At 40.2% G+C, this 22,155-nt stretch overlaps 1 long non-coding RNA gene and 1 pseudogene across 1 annotated transcript in view; one reads left to right on the forward strand and one right to left on the reverse strand.

Moving 5' to 3' along the window:
- Positions 1-22,155, reverse strand: part of LOC133097769 (uncharacterized) — a 141,851-nt gene extending 119,696 nt beyond the window's left edge. The window contains exon 1 of the long non-coding RNA XR_009702058.1: positions 21,847-22,155. This is a non-coding gene — a long non-coding RNA (uncharacterized LOC133097769). The remainder of the gene's footprint in view (positions 1-21,846) is intronic.
- On the forward strand, positions 6,732-7,819 carry LOC133104638 (caspase-6-like; annotated as a pseudogene).

A 22,155-nucleotide genomic window follows, 5' to 3' on the forward strand; every position in this document is an offset into this window, starting at 1 on the left:
ATGATGGTTGCACAACTTTGTGAACATACTAAAAACCACTGAATTGTACACTTTAAAAGGGTGAATTTTATGGCACATGTATTTATCTCAATTTAAAATTAACAGCAATAAGGGTGAGATACTTTCATATATTTTCATGCTGGTAAGAATGTTCACTAGTAGAACTTCTTGAAAGAGAGGTCTGGAAAACGGTATCAAATTTTACCCGATAAATCAAATTATAAGAATTTACCCTCCATAAATAATGTCACAACTTTAGCTCTAAAGATTATCTTCAATGCTGTTTATAATACCAAATTATTGGGAATATCCTGAAGGCACAACAGAGATTTTGTTAAACCATTTATGGTACATCCATTCAGTTTAATACGTCACCTATTAAAATTATGTTTACGATATATTGTTAACCAGAAAAAGGAGGATACAAAATACAATAGGCAGTATGATCCTATTTTTGTTTATTTAAACTATATATGTATGTATTCATGCCTCCATGTTATAGAAATAATAGAACTAGGCAGCCCAACACTATAGCCACTAGCCAATGTGGATATTTAAATTTAAATTAATAAGAATTAACCAAAATTAAGAATTCAGTTCCTCAGTTACACTAGCCACATCAAGTGCTCAGTAAACACAGGAAGACAGTGGCTACTGTACTGGACAGCACAGAACATTCCCATTGCAAAAGTTCTACTGAAATGAGCTGATATAGAAGAATACACACTGAGAGGGCTTATCGGTGCTTTTAATTTTCTTCTCTTTATGTTTATTTTCTACTTTTTCTGCAATAAATATAAAAGAATATTGGTATTTTTATTTTTTTAAGATTCAAAGTAAACTGAAACAGGGGAGAAGGGATCTGGAAAAACACTCACTGGGTGCAGGCATCGCCCAGCACAAATGCAGGGAGTCCCTCTGATCTGGGCAGCAAAGGGGCTGGTCCTCCCCTGCTGAGACAGCACCTCTGCACCCACAGGGCAGGGGCAGCTTCGCAGACTGTTGTGTGATGGATGGATTACCAGAGTGATAGAACACTTATTTCTGCTCATTTTGTCCAGATATAGAGTTGCTTTCTGGGGAAGAGGATGTGCAACCTCCTCACGTGGCCACAGCCTGAAGTCCTTCCGCCTAATAGAGATTCTGAACGATAATCGCTTTGGAACTGCAAGAGGCTTGGGGAAGAGGCACTCTCAAACTTTAGGCGATTAGCCCATACTTTCTGGAGGACAACATGGAAATATATATCTAAAGCCTTAAAAATATTACAGACCTTTAAGCAACTGTGTCACTTCTTGAAACTCTATTCTAAGGAAATAATCACGGATGTGCTCAGAGATTTAGCTACAAGAATGTACATGACAGAGTTGTTTATAGGGGCAGAAGGCTGAATTCAAGGTAAAAGTACAAGATATGGCCTCATGGTGGAATATTATACTAGCCATTAAAAAATAATGCTGTGCAGGAATATTTAATGACATGGAAAATGTCTATAAAGGTTAAGGTTTTTTTTTTAAGTTTTAATACAGCGTAACAAGTACCATTTCATTTTTAAAGAAAAAATATATACACACATATGCTTAGAAGAAGTGAAAATGATTAAAACATAAACAGTGTCACCTACTATGCGACAGGAAAATATCTGATGCAGGAGGTAACCTATTATTTTCCACCTTTTCTATAATGAACATGTATCACTGTGGTAATAAGAAAAAAATAAAAGTTACTGTTTTTAAAAAAAATGAAATCATATTAAGACAGGAAATCTCTGTCCTTAGAACTAGAAACAAAATTATCATGATGGTTGGGGATTTTTACAGTTGGCTCCAGGCTTCCCGGCTGCAAAGGCACAAAGAAATAAAGACTTATACAGGTTTCCACAGTTTGATTTATCAGTTCTTCCCAGAAGATCAACTACCATCCTGGCACTAGATTCTAAGAGAAATGTATGATGTACTTTTCTCAGTAACACCAATACCTACCCTGTAGAGCAAGACATTGGGGGATTACTCATAGCCCTTATCTTTGTTCTAACTACTCTTGTAGTTGCTTAAGAGCTGTGGTCCCCATATCTCACTGAGGAACAAATACCACACACACAGTGCCTGGTATTTTTTTCATAATGTACTTCCATCCCTATTTTCCTACCATAGCAAAACAGCCCCCAGATGAATGGGATGTTTTCAGTAAGACACCAATGATCCAATATCTGATTTTTATGCAATATTTTGATGGTGTCACTGTTTCACAAGAATACTCAGAAGACTGTCTCACAGATGCAGTGTATCTTGAGGAGTGGTAGATGTGACATACTTTGAGAATGTACATTTCTTAATAATACATCTTTTAAGAGCCCTCTAAGAAGAGAAAGTAGAAAAAATTAGGTCAATGGCTATGAATGGTTGCTCTAAAAGTTGATGGAAGCCACAAAGAGGCAGAGCTAAACTAACAGCCCTGAGGTGGCCCCTGGCAAGCTGAACCCTCACCATGACAAGAAGTCACTTCCAAACTAAATCTGTCAGAGTCCCTGAAGACTCAGACATTGGGGACAGGGGTGAGGAAAACTGAGCCTATTACCTTCGGTTAATGTCTATCCTTCCTACAGAAACAATTTAAATTAGATTTCCCTCTGTATCTTACCTACAGTTTCTCTCAGATCCAAGCCACTCCTAGAGAGAGCAAAGATTTTGTAGAACTTGGGAGACTATTAAAATAGCATTCTTCTCCTTCCAAATCCTCTCCACCCCTAAATACCTTCCATTGCATATGTCTGATGCTTACCTTCAAGGCCAAAATCAAGTCTTTCCTGACAAGCTGTGTGACCTTTGTTTCATCTGTGACCTCTAAGAACACATTCCCACTACACAACTCACTGACACTCATCCTGCGTGCATGTGTCCCCAACCAGGCTGTAGGCTGTGAAATATTGGGCATCTCACCCAGCACCGGCCACAGTGCCTTGTGCATGAGTACCAAGGTGACAAGTTCATCTAAATTCCCAGGTTGTCCACTGCCCCCTTGGTAAGTTATAGGTAAGGTTGGTAGCACAACTGTTAGCAAAGCAACGGTGCTAAAAGTCCAAAGTTTCCTGACTGGGAACACGTTTTCTAAGGTTAGTTTAATAAATTAAATTTTTTGTGCTGATCACAATGGAGAAAAAGAAGGAAATACTCTTCTTGACATCTAAGGAGTTCACAGTCTCTTGGAAATTGAAGCTGCATATGTAGCTAATTAGAATAACATGTTATTAATATGAAAACTGTGAGAGGACACATAAAAACTGCAAAGAAAAGCCATCAACAATGTTTCTCAAGAGATGGCTTCAATTTACATCCCACTGAATTTGGGCCACAGGACTAGAAATGATGTCTAGAAAAAGACGAGACCTTCCTCTACTCTGAATTGATCTACCACTTGCAGAGCCCTGGCCTTTGAACTAGGCTGTTCATTTGCAGAAGACTCCACACACTGAAGCCCAGCTAGTGCATGACTCTGGCCAGGGCAGTGAGGAAGCTGAACCATAGCCAAAGGAACGAGCATTACACCAGGCACAAGAAAACCCTGAGGAGCCAGGAGAGCTGTCGTGACAGCTTTGCAAGCTTGTGTAGGGGAAGGTGGGCTGGATAAGCATTTTTCATACTGCAAAAAACTACCCATAGGTGGGTCATGAAATCAATCTAGAGGTAGGAGACTTACAGTAAGTGCTGTTTCATAAAATTCTTGTCATGCAAATGAGTGTGTGTGTGTGTATGTGCACAGGCATGTGCACTGGGTCATGCAAATGGATTTTTTTCAAAACAGTTTGCAAGGCTGTGAATTAGACAAATTATTGGTAGCTTATAAAAGGACAAATTTCAATTCAATAGAAAGAAAATACTTCAAACAAGTGAAACTGTCTCACAATGGGGTTTATTATTGTGAATGGCAGACAGCTTCTAGCCCCTGAAAGACCCCAAGCAGCGTCAAAGCCATAGATTGTCAAGGAGGATATTCACGTTAGTGGAAAGTTAAATAGGAAGAACTCCAAGTTTCCTCCCCATTCTATGAGACTGTCGGTCTAGATCACAGGCACTTAACTGCCACTGAAAGGACAATTAGGAGGGAAACAACTCCACAAAGTCACAGAGGTGAATGTACACAGCCTGAAATTACATTTGGTCGTTTATACTGCAACAGCACTCTGTGCAAGGAAAAGTTATAAGTGATACTTAGACTAAGGGTTCTCAACCTAGGGATACATCAGAATCATCTGGGGAGCTTGTAAAAGATACCCATGCCTGGATCCCAACATGTATCAATTAAAACACTGGGGCCCAAGACTTGTATTTTATTTCTGTTTCCCAGGTAAGAATTACAAACCCCTGATTTATATGTATAAAATGTAAAAATGACATTTTATAAAGCATAGAGGGAAGGAAAATAGCTCCAGGATTTTACATGAAGATAATAAAAAGAAAGAGCTGGAAAACATCAAATCATGGCTTTTGAATTCTGCTCAGGGTGTAGAGAGCTGAAAAGAGCATCACTCCCATGCTTACAAATAAAAAGTCAGATCAACTACAAGTTCATATCTTTCTTGAATCCATTAGACAGCTGAGGTCTCAGTGGAACAAACTAGCCCAGAATCTGAGGAGAACCAGGCATCTGCAGGAAGAGACAAGACATGAGCACTTGTTTACCTGAGGTAGATGCACCTGGACACTGGCTAACAAGCATCAAGTAACAAATAACAATGGAACACTGATGGGAGAGTTGAAAGAGCATGGAGACCAACCACTCTGAGGCACAGTCCAGAAGGAAGACCTAAGGCTGACACTGAAACAATGAGAAAAGCCCTTCAGCAAATCAGCCCCAACTCTAAACTCAAGGTGTCACTAGAGGAATCTGAAGTCTGTGGTGCCCTGAGGATAGGCTCACCAACAACACACCTCAAATCCAGTCAACTCCTGACCAGAATGATCAATTCCCCACACTAAAGGGCTAGCAGAAATAGAAAGGCATTCTATTTCCAGGAATAAAATCTATCTCAGTCTCTAATGTCCTACACAAGATGTCCATGTCTTGACAAAACATTACAGAGCATACAAAAAGCAAGAACAAACAACACTGCCAAAAGACACAGCCATTAACAGAACCAGACTCAGATATGACACATATGGGGAAGCTATCAGACACAGAATTTAAAATAACTGTAATTAATGGTAAAAGACCCTAATAGAAAGGGTGGGCAACATGAAAGATCAAATGCATATTTTTAAACAGATAGAAACTATAAGAAAGAATCAAATGGAAATGCTGGAAAGGCTAAACACAGTAACAGAAATGAAGAATGCTCTCAACAGGCATTCTTCAGTAGATATGACACATCCAAGGAAAGAATCAGTGAACTTGAAAATAGGTCAACAGAAATCCCCAACTAAAATAAGGAGAAACAAAAAGAAGAATGAAGCAAAACCAAAGTGTCCAATAGCCGTGGAATAATACCAAAAGTCCTAACCTAGGTGTAGTTGAAATTTCAGAAGGAGAAAAGAAAGAGAATAGGGCAAAAGAAATATTTGAAGAAATAACTGCTGAGAATTTTCTAAACTTAATGATAGATACCAAACCACAGAACCAAAAACTCAAAAACGCTACAGAGGATAAAAACTAAGCATGTGCAGGCATGTGCACATGTGCATGCATGTGTACGCGCGCGCACACACACACACAGAGGCCTATCAGAGGCTGCAAATCAAAGACAAAAAGAAAATCTCGGTGGGCTGTGGCCCGGCTGCAGGAAGTGGAGGCCGCCTGGGCATCAGTGCTGCGCACTCAGCTGCAATGAGCTCAGTGCCAGGGCTCCGTGGGGCTCGCAGTGTATGGAGAAGGTGCTGTGACTGATCAAACGTGTCAAAAGTGGTTTGCAAAGCTTCACGCTGGAGACTGCTCACTGAATGATACTCCATGGTCAGGTAGACCAGTTGAAGTTGAGAGCGATCAAATCAAGACATTAACTGAGGACAATCAACGTTATACCACGCAGGAGATAGCCGACATACTCAAAATATCCAAATCAAGCACTGAATATCATCTACACCAACTTGGTTATGTTAATCACTTTGATGTTTGGGTTCCACATAAGTGAAAAAAAAACCTTCTTGACCATATTTCCACATGTGATTCTTTACATAATGAAAACATTCCATTTTTAAAACAAATTGCAATGGGTGATGAAAAGTGGATACTGTACAATAATGTGGAACGGAAGAGATTGTGGGGCAAGCAAAAGGAAACACCAGTAACCACACCAAAGGCCAGTCTTCATCCAAAGAAGGTGATGTTGTGTATATGGTGGGATTGGAAGGGAGTCCTCTATTATGAGCTCCTTCTGGAAAATGACACGATTCATTCCAACAAGTACTGCTCCCAATTAGACCAACTGAAAGCAGCACTCGATGAAAAGTGTCCGGAATTAGTCAACAGAAAACGCATAATCTTGCATCAGGATAATGCAAGACTGCATGTTTCTTTGATGACCAGGCAAAAACTTACAGCTTGTCTGGGAAGTTCTGATTCGTCCGCCATATTCACCAGACATTGCACCTTCAGATTTCCATTTATTTCGGTCTTTACAAAATTCTCTTAATGGAAAAAATTTCAATTTCCTGGAAGACTGTAAAAGGCACCTGGAACAGTTCTTTGCTCAAAAAGATAAAAAGTTTTGGGAAGATGGAATTGAAGTAGCCTGAGAAATGGCAGAAGGTAATGGAACAAAACGGTGAATACGTTGTTCAATAAAGTTATTGGTGAAAATGGAAAATGTGTCTTTTTACTTAAATACAAAAGGAACTTTTTGGCCAAACCAATATTTCACGACTTTCCTTGCCAGTATGGCTGGGAGGCTTTCCTGGGGCACACCAGTGGTCTGTCTGCCTGGCAGAGGAGGAGGATGCAGCAGACCTCTATCTACTCTATATGCTGACCTTGGGCTTGGAGGAGCTCATTATTTAATATGACTTAAGTGATTGTTTTTTAAACTTTTCATAAACAAAGAAGTGTTCGATACGGCAGAAACGTACAAAAGGGACCATAAGAGGAGAGGAATTGCTTTAATCTTCAATCATGAGAGCATCTTCTGGCACTTAACCCTGCCAGACAGGCGGGGCACCAGCGCCGACAGAGACAATCTTAAGTGCAGGTTTTCAGACTGGAAGTGAAATGCTTTGATGATCTTAAAGCAGAAGAACTACTGCTCAAAATTCATAAGGCGTCAACCGCTAGCCACGCAGACGCCAATTGCTTTTTGTGTGTTTTCCTGAGTCATGGTGAAGGCAACCACATCTATGCATACGATGCCAAAATTGAAATTCAGACATTGACTGGCTTGTTCAAAGGAGACAAGTGTCAGAGCCTGGTTGGAAAACCCAAGATATTTATCATTCAGGCATGTCGGGGAAACCAGCATGATGTGCCAGTCATCCCTTTGGATGTAGTGGATCATCAGAGAGACAAGCTGGATGTCAACCTAACCCAGGTGGATGCAGCCTCAGTTTATACACTTCCTGCTGGAGCAGACTTCCTCATGTGTTACTCTGTGGCAGAAGGTTATTTTCATCGGGGAACTGTGAATGGCTCATGGTACATTCAAGATTTGTGCGAGATGCTGGGAAAATTCGTCTCTTCCTTAGAGTTCACAGAACTCCTCACGCTGGTGAACAGGCAAGTTTCTCAGTGCCGAGTGGATATCTGCAGAGAACCAAGTGCAATTGGAAAGAAGCAGGTGCCCTGCTTTGCCTCAATGCTAACTAAAAAGCTGCATTTCTTTCCAAAATCTAAATGATAGGTGCTATTTTGTTTTATGCATCTGTATTTTTATATAAAGAAGTATCACTAAATACTTAAATTGAAGCAATTTAAATGGTACAGCAATTTTAAATGTTTAAATGAGAGAACTTTAAAAAAATAGTTCATATTGGACATGGTGAAGGGGTTTTATATATGTAGAAATGAAATCCTCAGGAAATTCCTATAAATAAAAATCCACAAGCATTTGTAATACTTGACATTTGTAGTAAACTGCAAGGTTACTCAAAATATCTGACTGATTTAACTAGTATTTTGTGACATTTTATAAAACTTTATGTTTTTAAAAGTTTTTGAAAGCTAAAAAAAAAAAAGAAAGAAAGTCTCAAACCCAGCGGGAAAAAATGAAACATTAAATACAAAGGAACGAAGATAAAAATTTCAGAAGACACCTTGTCAGAAGGCATGCAAGTAAGACATCTTCGAAGTACTGAAAGAAATAAACTGTCAACACAGAATTCTATACTTAGTGAAAATATCTTTCAAAAATGAAGGAGAAATAACTGCAATAGGCAAACAAAAACTGAAAGAATTCATTACCAAAAGACCTACACTACAAGAAATACTAAATGAGGTTTTATAGTCAGAAGGAATATGATGCCAGACAGAAATGTGGATCTACCCAAAGAAATGAAAAGTGTTTGAAATGGAACAAATTAATGTCAAATACAATTCTTCTTTTTCTGATATTTAATTGCTATAAAAGGTAACTTAATGTTTAAAGAAAATCAGCAAACTATGGCCTGCAAACCAAATGCAGCCTGCAGTCTGTTTTTGTATGACCTGTGAGCTAAGGATGGTTTTTGTATTTTTAAAGTGTTGTTTCAGAAAAAAAAGAATATGCAGCAGAGACCATATGTGGCCTCAGAGCAAAATATTTACTTTCTGGGCCTTTACAAAAAAAAGGTTTGCTGACCCCCCCCCCCACCGCCCCACCCCCGTCTAAAACAAAAACAGTAACAATATTTTGTTTACAGCATATGTAGAAGAAAAATGATAACAATAACACAAAGGATGGAAGAGAAGGGTTGGAAACGTACTGTTGAAAGTTCCTTAGACTACACATGAAACAGTGTAATATTACTTGAAAGTAGACTCTGATTAATTAAAGATATATAGATATAAATAAACACTCACTCTAGGGGAATCACTAAAAATGTTAAAGAAGCATAAATAAGAAGTGGAGATAAAAGGGAATCAAGAAATGCTCAGGTAATAGGGAAAAATGGAACAGAGAGAAAATAACTACCAAGATGGTAGGTTTTTAATTAAGCCATATTAACACCACAGTAAATGTGAATGGTATAATACACCAGTTAAAAGACAGATATTGTTAGATTGATTTAAAAAGTAAGACCCAACTATCTGAGGTCTACAAGGAATGTTCCTTAAATATACAGACACAGACAGGTTAAAATGAAAAGAATAGGAAAAGATACAGCTGCAAACACTAAGCAAAAGAAAGCTGGAGTAGCTATATTATTAACACCCAAAGTAGACCCCAGAACAAGGAATATTAACCAGGATAAAGAGGAATATTATATAATGAGAACAGGATCAATTTTCCAAGAGGACATAACAATCCTAAATGTGTATGCACTGTGGAATTAAAGAAACCTCTGCTAAAATTGGAGTTGGGATGGCCTGTAGGGGGAGCTCTCAGGGCCCACCATGCACCATCTATTACTCCAAACAGGAAGGTATTGCTGCTTCTTCTCTCTGCTGGAAGGCAGCCCAGCCAATCAGACACTGTAGCAGCCCAACCAATGAGAAGCCTCCATACACTGGACTTCCAGTTTCCTGCAACAGGACTCTTTGGTTATTACAGCTCCTTCCAAGTTTCGCTTTTCCCTAGAAAAGCAAATCCCCCTTCCTTGTTTTTGGATTTGCCTATGGTATACCATAGTTCACATATCCTGAATTGCAATTCCTTTGGCTATTCCAGAATAAACTTGCTTTCACTGGTAAAATAACTAGCTATTATATTATTAAAGTTGCACTTAAAAACAGATGGTCAAAATACATGAATCAAAAAGTGACAGAACAGAAACAAGAAATTTTAAAATTGACAATTGTAGTTGGAGATTCTATTGTAACATGCCTCTCTGTTATTGATAAAACAAGTAGATAGATAATCAATAAGGACACAGGAGACCTGAACAAACCTATCAGGCAATGTGACCTAATATTTCCAGAACATTCTACCCAACAATAGCAGAATACACATTTTTTTCAAGTGCACACTGAACATTCACCAAGATAAACCATATTCTGGGCCATAAAACAAATATGAACAAATTTAAAAGAATAAAAATCATGCAAATTATATTATGGGACGGTGCTTCCCTGATGGCACAGTGGTTAAGAATCTGCCTGCCAATGCAAGGGACACGGGTTCAAGTCCTGGCCCGGGAAGAACCCACATGCCGCGCAGCAACTAAGCCAGTGCACCACAACTACTAAGCCTGACCTCTAGAGCCCGCAAGCCACAACTACTGAGCCCACGTGCGACAACTACTGAAGCCTGTGCACCTAGAGCCCGTGCTCCGCAACAAGAGAAGCCACGACAATGAGAAGCCTGCGCACCGCAACGAAGAGTAGCCCCCGCTCACCGCAACTAGAGAAAGCCCGCATACAGCAACGAACACCCAACACAGCCAAAAATAAATAAATAAATAAATTTTTAAAAAAATATTATGGGACAATAAGAGAATTAAACTAGAAATCAATAACAAGACGACTTCTGGAAAATTCCCAAGTATTTGAAAAGTAAATGACATATTTTGAAATAACACATGGGTCAAGAGGAAGTCTCAAGGGAAATTTTAAATATTTTAATTTTAAATAAATAAAAATGAATATGCACATATCAAAATTGTTGAATGCAGGCTAAAGCGGTGGTTCAAGGTAAATGTATAGCACTAAATGCTTATATTAAAACAGAAGAAAAATCTCAGATCAGTAATATAAGCTTACCCCTTAAGAAAATAGGAGCATATTAAACCCAAAGCAAGGTGAAGGAAATAAAAAGGGCATAAATGAATAAAATTGAAAATAGAAAAACAGACAAAATTAATGAAACCAAAATCTGGATCTTTGAAAGATCAATAAAGTTGATGAACTTCTAGACAGACTAAGAAAATGATTGAAGACACAAATTACCAATATCAGGAATGAAAGGGGGAACATCAGTACAGACCGCAAAGACATTAAATGAATAATAGGAGAATACCACAAACAATTCTATATCCATAAATTTGACAACTTAGGTGAAGAAGACCAATTCCTTGAAAGATATAAACAATCAAAACTTATCAAGAAAAACTGGATAACCTGAATTTTCCTGTATCTATTAAAGAAGTTAAATTTGTAGTTTAAAAACCTTCCATCAAAGAAAACTCGAGGCCTAGATGGTTTCACTAATGAACTCTACCAAATATTGAAGGAGGAAAAAATAGCAATCTTACACAGTCTCTTCCAAAAATACATTACAACCAAGTAGGGTTTATCCCAGGAATACAAAGCTGGTTCAACATTTGAAAATCAATCAATGTCATTCACCATAGTAAATATGAATAAATCACATGATCCTGTCAATAGATGGAGAAAAAGCATACAACAAAATTCAAAATCCATTCATAACAAAAACTCTCAGTAAACTAGGGATACAAGTGAAATTCCTTAACCTCATGGGGCACCTATAAAAATTCTCAGCTAACATACTTCACAATGAAAGATTATTTCTCCCCTATTATAAGAAACAAGGCAAGGATGTTCTCTCTCACCACTCCTTTTAAACATTGTACTACAATACTTAGCCAGTAGGATAAGGCAAGAAAAAGAAATAAAAGGCATCCAGATTAGAAGGGAAAAAATAAAACTGTCATTATTCACAGATAACATGACCGTCTGTGTAGAAAATCCCAAAAAATCTATAAATAAACCTCCTAGAACAAATAAGTGACTTCAGAGAGGTAACAGAATACAATGTCAAAATACAAAAATCAATTGTATTTCTATATATTAGCAACAAGAGCAACCCCCAAATGAAATACTAAAGTAAAAACCTAACAAAACATGTGGAAGATCTCTATCCTGAAAACTACCAAATGCTGATAAAAAAATAAAAACAGAAATAATAAACAAAGTGATAAACAATATTGTGTTAATGGATTGGAATACTCAATATTGTAAAGATATCAATTCTTCCTAAATGAATCTATAGATTCAATGCAAGCCCATTAAAATCCCAGCAGGACTTTTTGTAGATATTGACAAGCTGACTCTACAACCTATATGAAAAGGCCAAGGAACTAGGAGAGGCGTAACAATTTTGAAAAGAAATAAAATTGGAGGATTTATACTACCTATTTTCAAAATTTATTATAAAGTCACAGCATCAAGCCAGTGTAGTGTTGGCACAAAGTAGGCATATAGATCAATGGAATAAAATTGAGAATCCAGAAATAAATCCTTACGATTATGGCCAATTGATTTTCTACAGAAATGTCCATACAATTCTAGGGAAAGCATAGTCTTTTCAACAAATGGTGCTGGAACAACTGGAATTCCACATGCCAAAAAAATAATAATTTTTGACTCATAGTTTACACCTTATATAAAAATTAACCCAAAATGGATCATAAACCTAAGTGTAAAACACAGAACTATGAAACTTCTAGAAAAAAATGTAGAAAAGTTTCAAGACTTCTAGTTCGGCAAAGAATCTTAGATACAACAACAAAAGTCTAATCCATAGAAAGATTGATACATTGGTTTACTAAAGTTAAAAAACTTTTGCCCTGAGAAAGACACTGCTATGGGAATAAAAAGATAAGGCACAGACTGAGAGAATTTATTTGAAAATCACATTTCTGACACAGGACATATATCCAGATTATGTAAAGAACCCTCAAAGCTCAACAATAAGAAAACAAACAAGCCAATAAAAATAGGTAATCAAAATCACCTCTGCACAACACTTGTATGCTGTAAATTTTAATTTGGATTTGTATATTTTCCCAGCCAGTTATGAATCCAAACTTAAATTCTCACCAATTTTTATTTATACCATATTATTTGACCCTGGAATTAGGCTTTTGATCTCTGTTAACATTTAATGCACTTCATACTGACCTAAAAAATACTATTAAATTTCTTTGAACTCAGGAGATAATTTTCATATACATCTTTATACATCTTTAGTATAGAGACTATTTTTTCCTATCAAATAAAATTGACTCTTTAAACACAGACCCAAAAAAGTTATAACTTTCTGAGGCATCAAAAATTTATTTTGTCACCTTTTAAATAATGAAGCCTGAGCATGAATCACCACATTTTTTATCACCATACTTCCTTCTTCCCCTGCTACCGAATCTAAACAATTCTGGAACACAATGATGAAAGAAATGAACCTTATTTTCCCTTTGCTTGTATTTCTTCACTTATTTCTCATCACTTGGTACTATACTTTATAAGTCATTGTAAATCATGTTTGGGAACTATGTGAAGTATAACAAAGAGATTCTGCATGAAAGAAATCCTTTAAGATCAAGTTATTCAATATGTAATCCCGTTCCTCCAAAGGAACGTCTTTTTTTTGGCCCAATACCATACCCACTCTGGCCATATTTCTCTGCTGGAAACCAGAGAGAGACTAAACTTTGACGATACGTAGTACTATGTCCAGCTTGTTTCCAACTACTGCAGTCTTCTCTTAACCTACTTTATTTTTCATTATAGTACTTCTCATCACCTGACATAGGAGACAAAACAAATATATCTCCTTCCAGGAAAGAGTAAGCTCCATGAGAACAGACTTTGTCTTTCTTATATACTCTTTTTATCCCCAGAGCAGTGTTTGCACCCAGTAGGTGTTCAATAAATATTTGTGAATGAATGATTGCCCAAGGCATCTCTCTACCTCATTCCCTCACACTCTGCCAGTGATCCTGGGCAGCCCTGGGCAGGTCTGCTGATGGAAACAACAAAATATGCTGCCCTACACTCCCTCCTTTCTTCCAGGATTAGTGACTAGATCTTTCTGCCAATTTCTGTGCTAAGTAGATACTAAGGACAGAGGATCGTAAGAAGTAACATCCTGCTTGCCAATCTAACCCCAAATGCCCACCAATGTCCACCACGTCAAATGGAAACAAAAAGCAGCTCTCACCTCATACTTCAAATGAAAACAGACTAAATGTTTTAAAAGCAGTAGACAGTCGAAAACCACATTCACAGAAAGAAAGACAAAATAAAAGGCAAAGTACTATGTACCAGATGAAGGAACAAGATAAAACCCCAGAAAAACAACTAAATGAAGTGGAGATAGGCAACCTTCCAGAAAAAGAATTCATAATAATGATAGTGAAGATGATCCAGAACCTTGGGAAAAGAATGGAGGCAAAGATTGAGAAGATGCAAGAAATGTTTAACAAAGACCTAAAAGAATTAAAGAACAAAGATCTAGAAGAATTAAAGAACAAACAAACAGAGATGAACAATACAATAACTGAAATGAAAAATACACTAGAAGGAATCAATAGCAGAATAACAGAGGCAGAAGAACAGATAAGTGACCTGGAAGACAGAATGGTGGAATTCACTGCTGCAGAACAGAATAAAGAAAAAAGAATGAAAAGAAATGAAGACAGCCTAAGAGACCTCTGGGACAACATTAAACACAACAACATTCGCATTAGAGGGGTCCCAGAAGAAGAGAGAGAGAAAGGACCCAAGAAAATATTTGAAGAGATTATAGTCAAAAACTTCCCTAACATGGGAAAGGAAATAACCACCCAAGTCCAGGAAGCACAGAGAGTCCCAGGCAGGATAAATCCAAGGAGAAAAATGCAGAGACACATAGTAATCAAACTGACAAAAATTAAAGACAAAGAAAAATTATTAAAAACAACAAGGGATAAATGACAAATAACACACAAGGGAACTCCCATGAGGTCAACAGCTGATTTATTAGCAGAAACTCTACAAGCCAGAAGGGAGTGGCACGATATATTTAAAGTGATGAAAGGGAAGAAACTACAACCAAGATTACTCTACACGGCAAGGATCTCATTCAGATGCGATGGAGAAATCAAAAGCTTTACAGACAAGCAAAAGCTAAGAGAATTCAGCACCACCAAACCAGCTCTACAACAAATGCTAAAGGAACTTCTCTAAATGGGAAACACAAGAGAAGGACGTACAAAAACAAACCCAAAACAATTAAGAAAATGGTCATAGGAACATACATATCGATAATTACCTTAAATGTGAATGGATTAAATGCTCCAACCAAAAGACACAGGCTTGCTGAATGGATGAAAAACAAGACCCATATATATGCTGTCCACAAGAGACCCACTTCAGACCTAGGGACACATACAGACTGAAAGTGAGGGGATAGAAAAAGATACTCCTTGCAAATGGAAATCAAAAGAAACCTGGAGTAGCAATACTCATATCAGATAAATAGACCTTTAAATAAAGAATGTTACAAGGGACAAGGAAGGACACTAAATAAAGATAAAGGGATCAATCCAAAAAGAAGATATAACAATTAAAAATATATATGCACCCAACATAGGAGCACCTCAATACATGAGGCAAATGTTAACAGCTCTAAAAAAGGAAATCGACAGTAACACAATAATAGTGGGGGACTTTAACACCTCACTTCCACCAATGGACAGATCATCCAGACAGAAAATTAATAAGGAAACACAAGCTTTAAATGACACAATAGGCCAGATACATTTAATTGGTATTTATAGGACACTCCATCCCAAAACAGCAGATTACACTTTCTTCGCAAATGCACACGGAACATCCTGCAGGATAGAACATTCTTAGGTCACAAATCAAGCCTCAGTAAATTTAAGAAAATTGAAATCATATCAAGCATCTTTTCCGACCACAGTGCTATGAAATTAGAAATAAATTACAGGGGAAAAAAAGTAAAAAACACTAACACATGGAGGCTAAACAATACGTTACTAAGTAACCAAGAGATCACTGAAGAAATCAGAGAGGAAATAAAAAATTACCTAGAGACAAATGACAACAAAACACGATGGTCCAAAACCTATGGGATGCAACAAAAGCAGTTCTAAGAGGGAAGTTTATAGCAATACAATCCTACCTCAAGAAACAAGAAAAATCTCAAATAAACAACCTAACCTTGCACCTAAAGGAACTAGAGAAAGAAGAACAAACAAAATCCAAAGTCAGCAGAAGGAAAGAAATCATAAAGATCAGACGAGAAATAAATGAAATACAAACAAAGAAAACTATAGCAAAGATCAATACAACTAAAAGCTGGTTCTTTGAGAAGATAAACAAAATTGATAAACCTTTAGCCAGACTTATCAAGAAAAAGAGGGAGAGGATTCAAATCAATAAGATTAGAAATGAAACAGGAGAAGTTACAACAGACACCGCAGAAATACAAAGCATTGTAAGAGACTACTACAAGCAACTCTATGCCAATAAAATGGACAACCTGGAAGAAATGGACAAATTCTTAGAAAGGTATAACCTTCCAAGACTGAACCAGGAAGAAATGGAAAATATGAACAGACCAATCACAAGTAATGAAATTGAAACTGTGATTTAAAATCTTCCAACAAACAAAAGTCCAGGACCAGATGGCTTCACAGTTGAATTCTATCAAACATTTAGGAAAGAGCTAAAACCCATCCTCCTCAAACTCTTCCAAAAAATTTCAGAGGAAGGAACACTCCCAAACTCATTCTACGAGGCCACAATCACCTTGATACCAAAACCAGACAAAGATACTACAAAAAAAAAAAATTACAGACCAATATCACTGATGAATATAGATGTAAAAATCCTCAACAAAATACTAGCAAACAGAATCCAACAACACATTAAAAGGATCATACACCATGATCAAGTGGGATTTATCCCAGGGATGCAAGGATTCTTCAATATACGCAAATCAATCAGTGTGATACACCATATTAACAAATTGAAGAATAAAAACCATAGGATCATCTCAATAGATGCAGAAAAAGCTTTTAATAAAATTCAACACCCATTTATGATAAAAACTCTCCAGAAAGTGGGCATAGAGGGAACCTACCTCAACATAATAAAGGCCATATAACCCTTTGACAAACCCACAGCAAACATCATTCTCAATAGTGAAAAACTGAAATCATTTCCTCTAAGATCAGGAACAAGACAAGGATGTCCACTCTCGCCACTATTATTCAACATAGTTTTGGAAGTCCTAGCCATGGCAATCAGAGAAGAAAAAGAAATAAAAGGAATTCAAATTGGAAAAGAAGTAAAACTGTTACTGTTTGCACATCTTAAAATTTGTAAGGAGACACAAAAGACCGTGAATAGCCAAAGCAATCTAGAGGGGAAAATACAGAGCTGGAGGAATCAGATTCCCTGACTTCAGACTATACTATAATCTACAGTAATCATGACAATATGGTACTGGCACAAAAACAGAAATATAGATCAATGGAACAGGATAGAAAGCCCAGAGATAAACCTATGCATCTATGGTCAACTTATCTATGACAAAGAAGTCAAGGATATACAATGGAGAAAAGACAGTCTCTTCAATAAGTGGTGCTGGGAAAACTGGACAGCTACATGTAAAAGAATGAAATTAGAACACTCCCTAACACCATACACAAAAATAAACTCAAAATGGGTTAAAGACCTAAAAGTAAGACCAGACACCATAAAACTCTTAGAGGAAAACATAGGAAGAACACTCTTTGACATAAATCACAGCAAGATCTTTTTTGACCCACCTCCCAGAGTAATGGAAATAAAAACAAAAATAAACAAATGGGACCTAATGAAACTTAAAAGCTTTTGCACAAGAAAGGAACTATAAACAAGACAAAACGACAATCCTCAGAATGGGAGAAAATATTTGCAAACAAGTCAACAAAGGATTAATCTCCCAAATATATAAACAGCTCATGCAGCTCAACATTAAACAAACAACCCAATCAAAAAATGGGCAGACCTAACTAGACATTTCTCCAAAGAAAATATACAGATAGCCAAGAGGCACATGAAAAGCTGCTCAACATCACTAATTATTAGAGAAATGCAAATCAAAACTACAATGAGGTATCACCTCACACCGGTTGGAATGGGCATCATCAGAAAATCTACAAACAACGATTGCTGGAGAGGGTGTGGAGAAAAGGGAACCCTCTTGCACTGTTGGTGGGAATGTAAATTGATACAGCCACTATGGAGAACAGTATGGAGGCTCCTTAAAAAACTAAAACTAGAATTACCATATGATCCAGCAATCCCACTACTGCACATATACCCAGAGAAAACCATAATTCAAAAAGACACATGCACCCCAATGTTCATTGCTGCACTATTTACAATAGCCAGGTCATGGGAGCAACCTAAATGCCATCGGCAGACAAATGAATAAAGAAGATGTGGTACATACAGTGGAATATTACTCAGCCATGAAAAGGAATGAAATTGGGTCATTTGTACAGCCGTGGATGGACCTAGAGACCGTCATACAGCGTGAAGTAAGTCAGAAAGAGAAAAACAAATATCATATATAACGCATATACGTGGAATCTAGAAAAATGGTACAGATGAACCAGTTCGCAAGGCAGAAATAGAGACACAGATGTAGAGAACAAAGGTATGGACACCAAGGGGGGAAAGCGGGGGTGGGTGGGTGGGATGAACTGGGAGATTGGGATCGACATATATACACTAATATGTATAAAATAGATAGCTAATAAGAACCTGCTGTACAAAAAATAAATAAATAAAAAAATTTTTAAATGCTGTTTAAAAACAAGAAAAGCAGTAGACAGTGGAGGCTGGTTTCCTACTGAACACAATTATATAGTATTCACCCGCTGCACTACCATCAGGAGAATTCTTTTCTAGTCCAGGATCTACCACTAACTGCATCTTCTCCAAGTGCCAGCCTGCTAGTTTGAAGACAGGTAAGGACACCGAAACAAAGACATGATTTAGAGCAAATGTTCTCAATAAGGGGCAGGGGTGAAGGGGGCACTGGGGAGTGGGAGGCACGGCAGAACCAGCTGTGAGGCTTCTTCAAACTACACACGGCCCCTCCCTAAACTCCTCCACCCTAATCCCCGCACAGTTACCCCCATAGAGTGAACCACTGTTGCTGTTACTATGGGAGTGTGACAGACCCAGAAAAACTTTCCCAGGTTTTGAGTGTAAGCTCTTTGAGGAATGGGACCGAGATTTAGGCTTCTTAGTGATATCCAGAGGGCATCTAACACAAGGTTTTCCTGTCTCTACCTGCGCCTCCAACCTCAGCTCCTTCCCTCCCCTCAGCCACACCCTACACTTCTCCTATCATCCTGAGCTTCTCCTGCTTGCCCGTAAGGCCATGTCTTTCATCATCTGTCACCACCTGCAGGAGACACGGGTGACCGGCTACCTAACAGCCCGACAGGCAAGGCACTCTCGCTTTCTGCCTTGCTAACCAAATTTCGATTTTCAGATAGGGGCACCAACGTGCTCAGGGACAGTGACCCCTCCCCCAGCTCCAGAACACTGCTGGGCCACGACAATCACAGCCACCCTCTCCTCCCTTGCCAGTGACTGGCTCAGCACGGGCGTATGACCATTCTGGCCAGTGACACAGGGAACCTCTGAGAAACTGTGACCTTTGTTATCTAGAGAATCACTGAGAAGCAAGCCGTCTCCCTCCCTTTCTGCTCTAGATGTTATCACGTGAAGGCGTGATGGAGCTCCAGTCACCCTGTGGCAGGGCAGGGAAAACCCAGAGAATCTTCAAGAAGCCAACCCAGAACTGTGGCCACTTTGAACCACTTACCTCTAGACTTCTTAAGCAAGACAGTAAAGTAACCCAACTAGTGTTACTTACAACAGAAAGTACCCTACCACACCACAGCGTTTGGCCTGGGACGACCCTGCAACTTTTCCTCCTACTATCCCCTACTATCTCCAATTCAGAGCTCAAGTACAGTTTCCTTGGGAAGTCTTTGCTTGTCCCCAGACGATTACACAGTCCCAGACTCTGTTCTCTGCACATCTGCCTCTCCAACTAGACCGTGAGCTTCTCAAAAGCAAACATGTTCACCCTTGGCAGAGGCCCTGGTGTATGCCGGGCATTTATTAAATGTTGAATGAATGGATGAACCAACAAGCAAACAACAAAACAAGGAATCAAAGGAGGAACATGCAGGATGCCTTCCTTGCCTGGGATAAGACTTGACAATTGACAGATGCAATATGGCACCCAGGCAGTCTACACTCTACTAAAGACTTCTTTAGGCAGTGGTGAGCAAAGGCAGAGACAGTGCAATGAACAGGTCCTATTTTATCTGCCCAGAAGTCAGAGCTCTCATTGGGAACTGTCCCTGCCCAATCTCCGGCACCTGGGGTGGGATTGACTATCACAGTGGCACCTGAGCAAAGTACCCACTGCTACGGTGGAAACCCACTCCCCATCCACTGAGATGGCTTGGCCCCGCTTTGGTCTAGTGTATCAATAACGTTTGCTATAAGGATGGAGGTGATGGAAGAAGAGGGAGACATCCCTCCTATCCCCCCCTCTCTCTAAAGGAACAGATAAGCCTGAGATGCCAGTGCTTTTTATCACTCCATACTAAGAACAGTCAACACAGAAGGAAAAAGAGAGAGAACAAGCCCGGCAACCCTATGTGAGCCCCTGGATCAAGCTATGCCTAAAGCTAAAACCCTCAGCCTTTTCATTTATGTGACCCAATCAATTTCTATACTGCATAAAGCAATTTTCAAGTGACCAAACCCAACCCAAAGTAAAGAATTCTGACAAATACAGTCAGTAATGATGAAAGCAAGCCGATAACATCCCTTCTATATTCAGGACCTGTGCACTGTCACCTCTCAAACTTGGCTTCTAGAATGGTGACAGGAAGTAAAACTGCCTGGAGGAGGTCTAGCCATGAACAAGTCAGAGTGGAAAAAATGCCACCCCCCAAAACACACACCACCACTACCCCCTTCCCTCCTAAGGGAGGGTACTCTGAGCCTCCTGGATCTCCCTTCTGTTCAGAAAGGAGTGGGGACCTCTGGAAGGCATGAAGTGTTACATTAACACATAGGGGGAAAAATGCAGAGAACTTTCATCAAGCAACGTGCTATGGGCATTATGAACATCGTATAACTTAAGGCCGTTGTAATGATTATAATACCCTTTTTACCTTTGAGCAAACCGAGAATCAGCGAAGTTAAGCAACTTGCTCAAGGTCACACAGCTAGTAACTAGAATTTAAATTCTAGACGTTTTCCACTTTATCACACCGATGGCCAGGGCCTGGGAGATGCAGCGCACCTGCGCACCCCCGCCTCCACCCCAACCCCCGACAGCGCCCCAGGACACACAGCCCTGGATGGAGCCTTACAAGCGCAGGCCCCTGGAGTCAGAGCAGCCTTGCATACCCAGTTTTTTGGAAGCCCCAGGTAACTAACCCAGGTGTATGTCGGACACTCAACACCAGCACCAAAAGTAAAGCGCCGGGCTGAGCGGCGGCACCTGAGCGGGCCCCTGGGAAGCGCCGCAGAGGGAGAGGCGGGCGCTCGCTCGGGTCTCCCCCGCGGGCCTGAGCCCCCCGCACAGCTCCGCGCTCTCCGCAGCAGTGGGGCCCCCAGCCTCCCCTCTCCCCACCAGCGCCGCGGAAAGAGCGCCTCCGCGCCGCCCGGGCCGCTCAGAGACCCACGCAGCCCCGGCCCTGTCCCCGCGCCCGCCCCCGCCCCCAGCTCCAGCCCGGTGCAGAGGGTCGCAGCTGTTCGCCCCCAGGCAGCTACGGGAACCCGACCCCTCCGCTGTGCCGCGACCCCGGCGCGCTCGCTCCCCCGGCGCGCCAGGCAGGGGAGCCCCGCACTGCCCGCCACAGCCGCTCGGCCCCGCAGGACCCGGGCGCGGGGCCCGCCGTCCCCCGCCGACCGCCGCCCCCAGCCCGCTGCGCCCGCCCGACTCACCAGCGCCGCCGCGCTCGCCGGGCCTGTCCGCGCGTCCGACCGGCTCCCTGCTCCCGGCTCCCGGTCCCGGCTAGCAGCTCACTGGCGGCGGGCTGGCGTTGGTGCGGCTCCTCCCCGCCCCGAGCCACCTGGGACGCCCGGGAAGGGGCGGGGCCGAGACAGGTGGGCCCCGACCGCCGCGAGCAGCCCGGGCCTCGGGCTCTTCGGCAATTCTCCGCGGGTGGAAGGGAGGCCCTGGCGGCCGCGTAATAGGGGACACCTGGGACGGTTAGTTCTTGGGAAGCGGCGGGGAGCCAGGGCCCGGCCTGT

This window comes from Eubalaena glacialis, chromosome 1, assembly GCF_028564815.1.
Source record: "Eubalaena glacialis isolate mEubGla1 chromosome 1, mEubGla1.1.hap2.+ XY, whole genome shotgun sequence".
Lineage (NCBI taxonomy): Eukaryota > Metazoa > Chordata > Mammalia > Artiodactyla > Balaenidae > Eubalaena > Eubalaena glacialis.